Source organism: Daphnia pulicaria, chromosome 8 (genome assembly GCF_021234035.1).
Source record: "Daphnia pulicaria isolate SC F1-1A chromosome 8, SC_F0-13Bv2, whole genome shotgun sequence".
Classification (NCBI taxonomy): Eukaryota; Metazoa; Arthropoda; class Branchiopoda; order Diplostraca; family Daphniidae; genus Daphnia; species Daphnia pulicaria.
This window is the reverse complement of record NC_060920.1, coordinates 1568010-1581505: the sequence shown is the minus strand read 5'-3', so window position 1 is coordinate 1581505 and position 13496 is coordinate 1568010. Positions and strand designations below refer to the sequence as shown.

Below are 13496 nucleotides of genomic sequence, written 5' to 3'. Positions count from 1 at the left end.
AACGTTATGGTGATGGCTGAGTAGAAGGATGGTCTTTGTCCATTTCGCGGTTACCACGGATATGGCGGGAGATAATGTCTATTGAACCCTGGATGGCCATGAGTCGGCACTTCCTCCGTAGGCTTATCCACGCGGAGGGCTGGATTGTAATGGTGGTGGTGACTGCATCATTGAACGGAAGCCAGGAACCAAGTGCTCCGATGACGAAAGAGAGCGTGAGTCCAAGACAACTGTATTTCTCTTCCTTATTGGCAAATCCAGCGTAGAGCGATTCAGGAGCGTCGAAGGTGATGGTGAGGTTGATGATGATGTTCGGAGTAGTAACGACTTTGTCTGGCCTGAGTGCGCAGTTCTCAAAAACTCTGTTGACGTGGGACGTGTGACCAGATCTGGTGATGGTCTTGACTATTTCGGCCAGTACCAAGTCATGACGGCGGCCGATAACTGGCAGGTTGTTGTGGCAGTGGCTGGTAACGTGGGAAGTGGACTCCAGAACTTCCTTGCATCTGCGGCATTTTGTTTTGGGAGCGGCCAGGCCAATTGTGCCGAAAAGCGGTAGAATGCCAAGACGGCTCTTGTGGAGGAGGCTTCATTCGCCAAAGGAGAGGTTGGTGTTGCACGAAGTTAGCCGGGAGATGTCATGGAGTTTCCCAGTGTGAATCCTCTCGCCACACGGCCCTGGTGATGGGCGTTGGTGTGAGAACCGGTCTTAGGCTTCCTGATAACGGTGCGGAGGCCCCTGACGGCTTTGGCAGAAACACAGGAGATGTCATCAGCAATCACGTTTGAATGCGATTCATCACTGGATACATCGATCCTTGCTTCCAGTCGGCATGCCACTTTTCTAGTCCGCGACCAAAAAATACTGAAATACCCCCCCAAAATTTCCCCACTAGCACAAGTCTTCCATAAAACGTTCATAGAACGTCCGGCAATCCAAACTAGGTCCGTCCATTTTCCGGCAGCTGCGGACATCCTTCTGACGGTCGATTATGATCTGATCATCTTCTGCTTTTTGTTTCCTAGCTGGAATATCCATCGGATAATCAGTTTAATACCGTTCATTTAAAGACAAAAACTGACGTACAGTGGACATCCACGCGACACACCTTGCCAGAAACACGAATCAGTTGATCGAAATAACAATTGTAAGCCTATCAAAATGTAAATTTCTATAGTTTTTATTTAGTTTTAAGAGAATATAAACAATTGAATAATTGATTTAAGTAAAAAAATATTATAAAATTTTAGTTATTTTATATTGTTCTGTTCTTTCCGGTTCTTTCATAATATTCCATAAGCATTATGGAGTCGTACGAAAATTTTATTCTGATTAGTGTGTAGGATTTGTAAAATTAATACATAAAATTGTAATTGTTATATCAAGTTAAATGGTATAGTAATAAAAGTGTTTGGTTAGTATGCGTGAAGGCCAAGGATCAGCCCTCGTAGAGGGAAATTCTTTTTTTCCAATTATTTTATTTCTTTGTTTGACATCCATTTGACGTTCATTTTCGGACACCAAATCGATTACCAATTTGGACGTTCAAAACAATGAAAATGACGTCCGGCTTGGATGTCCAGCTCAAACAAAGCGGACGACTTTGAAACGTCCTATTGACGTACGTATGCTAGTAGGGTTGTAGCCAAAATACTGAGACCTTTAATATGCTAGAAATGATGAAACTATGTATCCTGTTTATCGGTTGCAAACCTATTTCATATTCATATTAATGCCCAAATTTTCGTAGAAAAAATGATATACTTCAGTGTTAGAGTATTTACACAAATTTTATATATATATTCCTTCATAACGAAACATGTGCTGTAAGATCACCGATTTTTGAAACTTGCATTTCCAGCAGCTTCTATATTTTTTATCGTGTGTTCATATTTTACTCCTAGATGTCATAGCGCATTGTCCCTATTTAACGTCTGTTTCCCTATTTAACGCTAGAGGGCTTACTTAGAGAAATGGGGCCCATTAAGGCAATAAGTCAGTTGTCGTCTACCACTTCCTTGGGGTAAACCGAGCCAGGAGGGTTTGTTCTACAGTCCTATCCCAATCATGTACTACTACAATCATATAGACCACAAATACGATCAAAGTCGATCTATTTTTTCTGTATGTTAAATTCAAGATAAATAAATTTAAATTAAAATAATTGATGAAGCTTCCCATGAAGTGGAATCTACATTTCCGCTGTCCGCTTGTCTCTTCTATGTGATTCGAGAAATATTGTATCATTATTACAGAAAGGTAAACATGGCAAACAAAAATTAATAAATAGACAAACATACCTGTGCTTCAGCAAGATACAATTTTACTTCTTTTTCATACTCACCGTATTTTTTTTGAATATGTAATGAATATTGTGGCGGAAATAAAAACATATCGTTGCAATATTGAAAATAAATCATTTTGTTGATTTTCTGGTAATAACGTTCTCCAATTATTTTTGAAATTTTTGCTACTTCGAATTGCGAATCGTATTTATTGGACAACTCCTGTTCTAAATTTTTCAATTGATTAAACAAAGAAAAGATTACGATTGTAAAAAAAGTGGTGATATTTCATAAATTTAAAATATAAAAATTGCACACAACAATCGCAATGTACTGAAGCATTAAGCGTGTAAAAAAATTTTCGGTTTAGGAAACAGGAAAAGCATCGTCACATCTTTTTTTTTTTAAATTCAAGTCCACTCGAAATCGCATTGAAAGTGGCCATAATAGAAAAGAGAAGATGAAAATAGAGATGCAAATGTTGAAAAGGAAGTATGCGATACCGGGATTGGGCGGCACTTGGAACAGTGAATGGCTCATCCGGGTTAGGTTATCAAACGTAAACAAGGCTACAAACAAAGAATAACCTTGTCCGTTTTGTCAATATGCTACAAAAGCCCTTTACAGCGTACTACATGAGTACTACTGGTAGAAAAGGGAAAATTTTGTGGTCTGTCCTTTCACTGCGATACGTTAGTTATGGTTACAATCGAGGAAAAATAAAAACAAACTCCAAATTATCGCAGTATTTACCAATATAAAGTACTATATTGTAGATATCCAATGCAATTATAAGCAAAGTCCAACAAAAAAAATCAATTTTCTTTCTTTTGGTTGAATCTCTTTCTTTTACAACGAATTTACCATTTTTAAATAAAATTCTTCTTTTTTGTATTTAACTTCTCTTGACATCCTTGCTTGCTGATGGTCCAAGTCCTTTTTCTAAACTTGACACCTCATTCCCATATACCCTGTTTGGAAAAAAAAGATACCAGTTTATAGACCAATACAATTCATTAGCGATTAAATAGATCTATTTGTTACCTTACGCCTTCATCTTCCTCATTTTTTACGGTGATATTGGGGATATTCAACTGGCGGAAAATATAGAGATTCTTGTTCATTGGGAGATTCAATGGCAGAAGAACGGTGGGTAATTTCATCATATGGAAGAGCTGAACGCTGACATTATTGACAAAATTGTGCCCACGGTGTTTAATCTCTATTAAAGACCAGACATTGAAAATTTAATTAATAACATCGCGTAAGTCATCAATATTTACGTAAAATTTATTTATTAAAAAGGATTTAAATTTATACTTTGGCCGCAACAAATCGGCAAAGTTCATGAATTTTCGGGATTTTCAACACTTCATCTTCATCTTTCACCCTCCAAGTCTTGTTTTTCCAAAAATGTTTTACCACACATTATGGCGTGTGCTACCAGCAAGGTACTTTACAAATTTAGACACCCCAATGTAAACATTGGGTGGTAAAATTGGATGAATGTTCCCTTTCACCTTTATTGGATTTAACATTTCATATTCCGTCTGTCCAGGTGATCAAGAATCTGCAGGAAATGGATTGGTTTACCTGCACTCAATTTCCATTATTGAAGCGTCCTTTAATACGTCAGATTCAAATTCAATAGGAGTTGATTGTTTTCTAAGGAAGTTTGAAGGCATTCATTGCACAGGGCTAAGAGGGAATGGGGGATATTCTTTAACGGGGTGTTTTTTTCCAATGGACGAATATTAACACTAATTATTTAGTTACTAGTTGAAAGCCGACGGTCGATGTCACGGACCAGCCACAGAGAGTCTGGAGTAAAATTTGGAGTCACTAAAAATGGAAAGAAATGTGAAACGCTTTAAATAAATCAAGCAGTTCATCAATAATTATGTAAAATAATTTCAAAGATCCAGTACCTATCGGATCAAAGAGTGAGTTGAACGATGCTTCGAATATATATCCGTCTGGTATGCGATCAACAAATGCTCTTTGTCTTTCAATCTTCTCATTTCCGCTTGGATTTGATGAAAAGAACAGCCCCAATGTTGCACCTCAGGAAAGACTTGTGCAACAGCCTTCCAAAGCGCTTTTTCGTGATCTGAAGTAAACTGTTTAATAGCAGATGCATGTAATTTTGATTTGATAAGTTCTAAAACTGTCAAATAGTCAGCCTCCTTTCTTCTAGTCATGGCAACATGTAAAAGAGGGACTGACTTGCTTTCCCCACCCTCCCCCAAAATAGTACCATGAATTGACCATAACTGTTTAAAGGGAAGAGCTATAATGTCAAAAGTCCCATCCTCCATCCAAAGCTTAATATTTGCAAGATGTCTAAGTTGAAGTGGAGTAGCAAAAAGTAAATGTCGCCATAAAACCCCATCAAGTAATACTTCTACGGCAACCAAGTAAAAATATGGCGGAAAGCCTGACAAATCAATAGTAAATAATGGATTATCCTTAGCTGGAGCTGGTGGTCTGACGCTTTCCCGGCATCGGTTGACATGACGTACGCAGTTCAGAAGATTCGGGAGACTATCCGCGGGAACAGAACCTTTATAATAAGAAAGAAAAAATTATAAAAAGTTAAATCTTGTATAAAAATCTTCAGTTAACTTGAAGTTTAAGGATCCTTTCCTCACATATTTTTTTTGCAGGTTTAACTTGTGAACCAGTCCTTCCTTCTTGGCTTCGTTTCGGACATCAATCACTTCAGCGGTCATGATATTTGGTGGATGGTTGTATGGATTTTCTTCTGCATGGGCAAGAAGGTGAAATCACTCGGTTCTGCTGGCTCATATCTCTTTAATTGCATAACCTTGATATGGAAGTTGGAAATAAAAAATTATTACATTTTCTAAAATGGTCAAGTTTAATGAATAAAATACCTTTGCAAGACAACCTATCTTCTTTGACCACGACGTTCATCTCCAGGTTAAAGATTTCGGTTCTTTGCTGTACCTAAAACCAAGCCCGTCAAAAAGAATATCACTTTTTTTTGTTAGAACATTTGTCACGAATGGTGTATTTGAGTTCTCATAGAGGGGAGTCCTATTGATGGAAACCTCTACAGCATCATATGTTGGTAGATCTATTTGTGGCGAAACAGTTGGAGAATGATGTCATTCAATTGCTGCTCCGCCTGGAGAAAAAACAGCAACAACACCATCAACGTGCTTGAATTACAATTTGGATTGAACAAAATAATTTCACTATAACCGGGCGAAAAAACATTGAATTTGGGTGGGGGGATAAGCAAAGATACATCATTTTAAATTTCGTTATAAGAAGGATATAGAAGGTGGTGGCAGCGTAATATCCAACTCGAACCCTAAATCAAAAGCTAAATGGCTTGGTGACAACGGGGGAGGTGGTGGGGGGAGGGGAAGAAATATCATCAGAATCTGTCAAAAAACCATTCTTACAGGTATGAATAGCCAGAGAAAGATTAAGAAAAACAATTACTGCATTAATTGGCATCACGGCTTCTGAAAAAGAATCATTAGTTACATTTGTCGATATTTTTTTCCACGATGAAAGATCATCCATGTATTCCTGTAAATTAAAATCAAAATTAGTAGCAGGAACGGGAGATTCCTCAGTACTCACCTGTTAATCATTAATATAGTTAGTTACATCAACAGCTAAATTAGAAAAATCATTAAACACAGAAGTCGAATGTGACGTTTTCAAAAAAGAATCGTTGAAAGCATTGAAAGACGGAACATCGTAAACAAGAGTAGGAAAACCATGAAAATGAGAAGCAGCAGAAGAACTTTTGATTAAATGTGAAAAAGAACCGCCCGTTTGTGGAACTGGAATACAATCGAAGCACACGAAAGCAGCCTTCAACAAAATAGAATTTTCCTTCCAGTCCTCTGTAGAAATTCCACTACGCAAAACACAGTGGAATCTATTCTTAAAAGAACAACATTCCACTTTTTGCTAATTGACACGGATTTCTAAGCGACACTTGAAGCAAGTAAGTAGTGAAGCCTTTGCAAAAACTGTAAGAAATTAGCGATTATGAGAGAGAGAGTATAGAACTTGGCAGTTGAACTGTCAGAAATCGAATGACTTGCTGCAGGAAAGGAACATAATGTATAGTTCCTCCTTCCAACAGGATTCGCTCTTCTGACCGGACTCGCTCTTCCTCCTACAATGGAGGACACACCAAAGTATTCCACCTTGTGTATACTTCCAGTTGTAAAATGTGTCGCATGTAACGTTGTCGTAATCCTCTAATGTGGTCATCAGTGGCTGCGAGTGTTGCCAAGGTCGCAACGAAAATCAAGAAGGAAGACCACGCCCTCGACCTAGGCTTATTCAAACTATATAAACAGAACAATTTCACTGCACACCAAACACTTTTCGTACATCATTTAACTGACATGGACTATCTAAGCTGCAGTAGCAAATTCAAACCCAGAGAGCAGAAGTTGCAGTGCATAACATGAAAAAATGGCAGCACCGACGCTGCGTTACTTGTAAGTTTTCTGCATTTATTTTTTTTCTCCTTCTTTAAATGTGTTAAATTGTTTGTTAAATTGTGTGGAATTGTGTTAAATATGTATTACCTTTATAGGGAAGGATACAGCAGACTAGAGACGCATCAAGCAATGCAACATTTTCAAGTGTGCCAATTGCACTTTGCAAAATATTGAAAATGTGCTTCCTTCAGAGGCTGGTGCCACAAATTTCATCCCCTCTGAAAAAACCGTTGGTAGAGAAGAGACCGTTGGAGAAAGTCAATTCTTCTCCTTCTCTTCGGCCATCAATCTTGTTTCCTCAGTCTACGCCATTAATTTTCGTCCCTCCAGAAATGATATTACCTATTTCATCACCCATTGTTGTCCCCCCTCGCATGATTTCTCCTTTTTCTTCGCCATTTTTTTTTGTTTTTCACCATCAGAAAAGCAATGTTTTCCGTATTCAGAAACTGGAGAAGAAAGATAGATAATTATATTTGACTCTATTTTGTTGATAACATGATAAACAATTTGTTTGTATAGGTCAAACATGGATCCAAGATCTTCTCAAACAGTTGACGATCTGCAGATTGAGCCATCAGGTTCTTCGTCTTCGGAAACTGGAGAAGAAAGGTAGATCATTTTTTTTACTATATTTTGTTGATAACATGATAAACCAATATTTTTTTGTAAAGGTCAAACATGGATTCTGAACCTGCTGCTTACCAGCTGTTGTCAAACAAATTTCAGATTGTTGAGGGTGGCTCTACCAAGAAATCAAATATTTTGATAGATGGGTCGGGGTTAAACTTCAGTTACGGAGTTAAACGAAAAAATCAAGCAGGTGTCACTTGGCGATGTAATTTTCGTGAGCTTAAGGGGGAAGAAAGTATGCACTGCGTCTGTAAAATTAGTAAATGGACGATTTACCGAAGGGCCAGCTGCGCATTGCCATTAGGATGATTGCAATATTGATGATGTATCCCATAAGTGTTTTAATGTCTAAATTACACTGTGTGTTTAACCTCGACTTATACTCTGACTAATATTTAAAATTCCAGTTGTTAAAACCAGTGTTGCCAATTAATTTTTGGCGTTCTCCCCTCCCTTTCATAGACACCATTGAACTTTCTCCTCTTCTGTGGTCTGGAAAACCCTTTTATGTTACCAATGTGCACTGAAAAAAAGCAATGACAAGTACTCTTCACTTCCAGGAGAGGTGTCATTTAGAAACTTCCACAGTAAAGCTGACAAGCCACAGAGAATTTGAATAGCAAAAAGTAGGACAAAAAGAGAATGTACTTAAACTAGGTTTTTATTCATTTATTTTGATGGGTATTTTAAATGGAAGATTTTGTTCATAGATCGTGTACTTCGATTGATTGGTAACATTTCCATGTATGTTAAATGTTACTTAAAGTATCTTTATAAATTATTCCATTGCAATTTTTATTACTTTGTTTACTTCTGGGATGCCAAATCAGACAAGTTGTATGTTTGGCTGTGGTAAGTGGGAACAGATAGAATGTTCGCGTAAAAGATAATCCCCCTCTCCAAAAGTGAATTTTGTTGCACATTCATTATATGTTTTCAATAAGTAGGATAGAAGAATGGCTGAAAAGAATATATTTTTGTGGAAAACATTTGACGAAATATAGCAGAGTATGCAGTTAACATTTGGTTTCAGGTAACTTGTGATATTTTAAGTACCCATTGATATGATTAGTAACAGCCATATTTTTTTTATTATTTCCCCTTAAAGGTAAACTACTATTTACATGTTTTTAACTAAAGATGTGGACTGGAGACCAACACGTAACCTTGTTAAACATTTAATTAGAATGGCCATAATTGCAACAAGAAAAAATTGCTCTCTAAGAAGTAAGAAAAAGGTAATTTACTACGATGAGAGAAGAGGGTAAATTATTTATGAAAATTATTTCAGTTGTGGTATGACTTAACATATTTAATCATATTTTGCAATGTGTATAATATATGTCAGTATGTGTAGAACTGAATTAACTGAGTTTCCTGTGCTTATTCCGTCCATCATGTTACTCCATAATTTACTTTTATACTGGCTGGTTGTTTGGACTTTAATTTTGTCTATCTTGTGAACACTTGAAGTTATCAAAAAATGATTCCATCAAAGGATTCAGTTTTACCAGTGAAGTAAAACTGTTACTTCACTGAGTGTGAAACTTCAGGTGTTACTGTTCAAACTGTTCAGGTCAAACAGGTCGGTCAAAGGGAGCTGCACTTTTTTGTTCAGGGATGTAATCATTATACGTTGATTTTTCTATTTTCAATGTAGCACGAGGATTTGACTCCAATTTAGGAGTTAAGAGTTTTCCTGTGGTTATTGATTTATTTCGACACCATACAACAATGGTCCAACATTTGAACAACTAAAGTCATAAAGCATAATCTAAATGAAAACACTAAAAATTAATAATTAACATTAACGATGTACCCATTTGGAAAATAACTACAATTTATTCTTTTCAGCCATTTTTGTAATTTACATTTTGAAACCCCAAAAAACAGATCAAATAACAGCTCAAATAAACAACAAACAGATCAAATAACAGCAACAAAATTATATCTCAACAAAATTAAAACATATCATTTACAAACATATTTTAAATATCTGTTACCACAGCCAAACACAAGACATGTCAGATTTGAAATTCTAGAATCAAAACAACCAAATTAAAGTTAAAATAAAACAATGAATAGATACTAAAAGTAACATTTACCATACATGAAAATGTTGCCAATTAATCGATGAATTCGATCAATGAAACATACTTAAATTGAGAGTAAAAAAATTATAAAAAATAGAGGGACCAAGATTTTAAATGGGAATTAACATGGGAGAAAATGGTTAGAACACAAGATATCCGATTTCTGCGATGGCCGGATTGAAAAATCCAGACTTAACGCATTGTGAAAAAGGTTAATTCATTGGAAATTTTATTTTTGAAATTTTTCCAAGGCTATTTTTTTGTCAAAGAGTGATTGAGTCCAGTGATAGCCATTTTTCCAAGGCTATTTTTTTGTCAAAGAGTGATTGAGTCCAGTGATAGCCACATCCGCGTATAGTCACCGAAGGAAGTTTTGCACGTACTGTCTTCCAAACTGCTTTCTCGAAGTCTGCAACAAATTCAATAGCTTCCGGATGTCCGATCAACTGAAGATCAAACACGGCACTGTAATCTTCAGCCGTTCTGCGTGACATAATGACATACAACAAAGAAACCTGCTTCTTAAAGCCTTTCTTTTCAATGAAACCATGAATACTAAACAGCTGTACAAAAGGGAAAGGTGTACATTTAAAAGTCCCGTCAGCAAACCACTTTTTCAAAGTTTTCAGGAGTTTCAATTGCTTATCGGTTGCGAAGATCAAATGACGTGCCAACGTGTTTCTTGTGTTAACTTTTATGTCTCCTCTCAAAAATTGTTTCGGTATTGCTTGGACCTATCTCTTCATGTCGAAATGCAGATCTGCTGGATTAGCTGGTCTTGTGGCTTCTTTGATCTTGTAGAGCGCTCTATTTAAATTCGACAATTTGGGCAGTTCAGCTTCTTCGTCGTCCAGAAACTCTTCAAGTAGTGCAGGTTCAGACACTTTCCGGGGCACTGCGTGTCGGTTTTTCCGTATCTCCTCCTTACATTTTGAGTAGACTCTAGCCTGTACGTGCACGTCTTTTTTCTTTTGGCAAGTGTGTTTTATAGTTTCTCGATAAACCCCATTCTCTTCTTTAACAATGCCTGGACAGTTTTCTTTCTCCCAACGGACTGTACATCTCCATGTAATTTTCTTTCCATCAAGGGATTTCCGTTTGATTCCATATTTATGACCCTTGCTATCAAAAAGAGCTTTGCTGTTCCTTAAAAAAAGCATAATATTAGTACATTCGATTATCATAAAGTAATATAGTACGACTCTTACTTTCTTAACGCTTTTTCCAAAACAATCCATTTTGGCGGCGGAGACAGCGGGTCAATATCCATATCCTCCCAGTCCTCATCATCGGAAGCTGCTTGGATCATTCCATTGAATTGATAAGAATCCTCTCGGACTGGGACCGGTTCTTCAAAGCGGCTACTGAGTTCGGCTGAAAAGACCGCATTTTCTCGGACCGGTTCTTCAAAGTGACTACTGAATTCGGCTGAAAAGACCGCGTTTTCGCTGACTGTTTCTTCAAAGCGGCGCTTGGAAGGAGCTTCATTTCTGCTGCTGTCGGAATCAGAAGTTATACGAGGTGGTGGTACTTTCCCCCTTCTGAATTGAAATGAATCCTGCTCGATTGATGAGACTACATCATACTGAATCGAAAATGCCATAGAGAGCTGTTCTTCATTTTCCTCTTCAATTGGTGATGGGCTAGAAGGAGGTTGTAACTCGATTGTCTTAAATGCCGAATCAGCATTAGGAGTACTTGACAGCTGAATGGTGGTCCTCTGGACCAAAGCACTGGAAGCATCACGACTTGTCTGTTAAAATGATAATAAAAATTTTTTCATATTGAAGATTGTCATAGGTATAATGTTCAATACCGTACCACAATAGCTAATGTTGTCTGTAAAGTATTAGGCCTGGCAGTGGAAGCATGGGAAGGCAGTGAAGCAGTAATGTCTGTTGTAGTAAGTGCAGTACTAGAAGGATGCGAAGCAGTAATTCTTGTTGTAATTTGACCAATAGAAGCTTGTCGAGTCTGTTAAAAAGATGTAATTAAAAATAACGATCAACATAAAATCATGAAAGTATATATCTTATTGGGTGTGAAATACCATAGCTAAAGAAGGCTGCAAAGCAGTAATTTTTGTAGTAATGTGACCAGATCTGGAAGTCTGCGAAGCAGAAATTCTTGTAGTAATGAGACCAGAAGTGGATGGCTGCGAGCCAGAAATCCTTGTTGTAATGGGACCAGAGCTGGAAGTCTGCGAAGCAGAAATTCTTGTAGTAATGAGACCAGAAGTGGATGGCTGCGAGCCAGAAATCCTTGTTGTAATGGGGCCAGAGGTGGAAGGCTGTGAAGCAGAATCTCTTGTCTGAATGTGACCAGAGCTGGAAGGCTTCGAAGAAGAATTTCTTGTATGCATGTGACCAGAGCTGGAAGACTGCGAAGAAGAATTTCTTGTATGACTATCACCAGGCTGTGAACAGAAATGTTTGTTGTAAATGTGTACGAAATAAAAACTGATTTCATGTAAAAAGTATAATACCGTATTAGAACTGCAGTTTACGCACTTAAATTCAAATGATTCACCATACTTTTTCATTCTCACATAATCGGTTGATGTTATACCTAACAACACATTTTTTATAATCGAATTGAACAGAATATAACACCAAATTAAAGTTACCTTTTCCAGGCAAACATGAACGATGTACATGGCCAAAGCATTCAACACACTTAATTATTTGTGGGGTACGTCCACTAAATGCAATATTACAAGTCACACATGACATCTTTACGATAGGTTGCCGACATGTGCTATGGGTGAAAATTTGTCTGCTAAAAAGTAACTGGCAGCGCCACGGTGTCTGTCACTCACTTTTGTCAGCGTTGCCAAGAATACTATTCAAGAGTTTTAAAAAAGTAACTGGCAGCGCCACTAATCTATCACTTATAAAAATTTTTTGAACTTATACTATTTTTGAAAATATTTTTAGTTTGGGCCGGAACATCACTCAAATGGGCCGGAAAATAACAACACTTACGGCCCCAAAAAAAAGCGGGCCGGAAAGGTATGGGCCGGAAAGACGTGGGCCGGAAGCTCAGCATTCCAAGCAAATACCTGGAATTTGGAGCCGTTCGATTCTTACCAGGTCATAAAAACTCATCCGGACGCTTCAGCCCAAAATATGTTGCAAGAAATGATGGTAAAAACTCTTCGCCACCTTCGACAATACTTTACATCCAAAGACCTGAAAAACGATTTAAGGCTTCTACTTAAATTAGCAATTATGCTTTTCCCATTGAATATCAGTTGTTTGTTTAGTTGAACTTCATAAGTGATAGAGCTATATGGATCGATTGATCATATATTTCGACTTATCGAGATCGAATACAGCATTGATCACGAAATGGCAATTGAACGGCAACTCTGTCCTGAATTGCTGTTTGATTTGTGGAAAATAGTAATTGGTTATTCTGGTTTAAAAATAAATGATTAAGCTTTGCAATGCAAATGCAATCCCATTAGTTAGATACCTCTGTGAATCACAAAAGCTTTCCATAGGATTCAAACATTCACATGCTCTATATCCTCAACTTGTGATAAATCTGATGCAGGTCATCTTCACTCAGTTGATTGACAGAAATATTAACTTGGGTATATTAAAAAGGAAAGAAATGATTTTGCAATACACATTTAGTCACATTTCTCAAATTACTCTGTGAATCAGAATTTTTTCTATTTGATTCAAATGTGCATGTTCCGTATTGCTAAAATCAACTCGGACTGCCAAATCCGACTGCAGTACAGAAATTATTTAAAACCGGGCCAAAGTTGGCTAACATTCAAATAAAAAGATTTCAGAGCAGAAGAAACATTTTTCGCGCCATATTTATAGAAATTTATTGAGCAGCGCAAATGAAATTACTTTATAATCAGTTTAAATTCATAAATTGGCTGTGTATTTGACGTCAATCTTGCAACTTCATTCTGTCAACAAACATTTTTATTAAAAAGTAAAGTTGACAATAAAAGAAGGAAATC

General features: G+C 37.1%; 1 protein-coding gene and 1 long non-coding RNA gene across 2 annotated transcripts in view; one reads left to right on the top strand and one right to left on the bottom strand.

The window, feature by feature from the left end:
• Window positions 1–13496, top strand: part of LOC124312357 (collagen alpha-1(I) chain-like) — a 1404094-nt gene that overhangs the window by 478703 nt on the left and 911895 nt on the right. The gene's annotated exons all lie outside the window — the stretch shown is intronic.
• Window positions 10407–11925, bottom strand: LOC124312586. Its single transcript, XR_006910580.1, has 3 exons — window positions 11879–11925; window positions 10720–10722; window positions 10407–10657 (listed from the first exon to the last, which is right to left on the bottom strand). It is a non-coding gene; the product is annotated as an uncharacterized LOC124312586 (long non-coding RNA).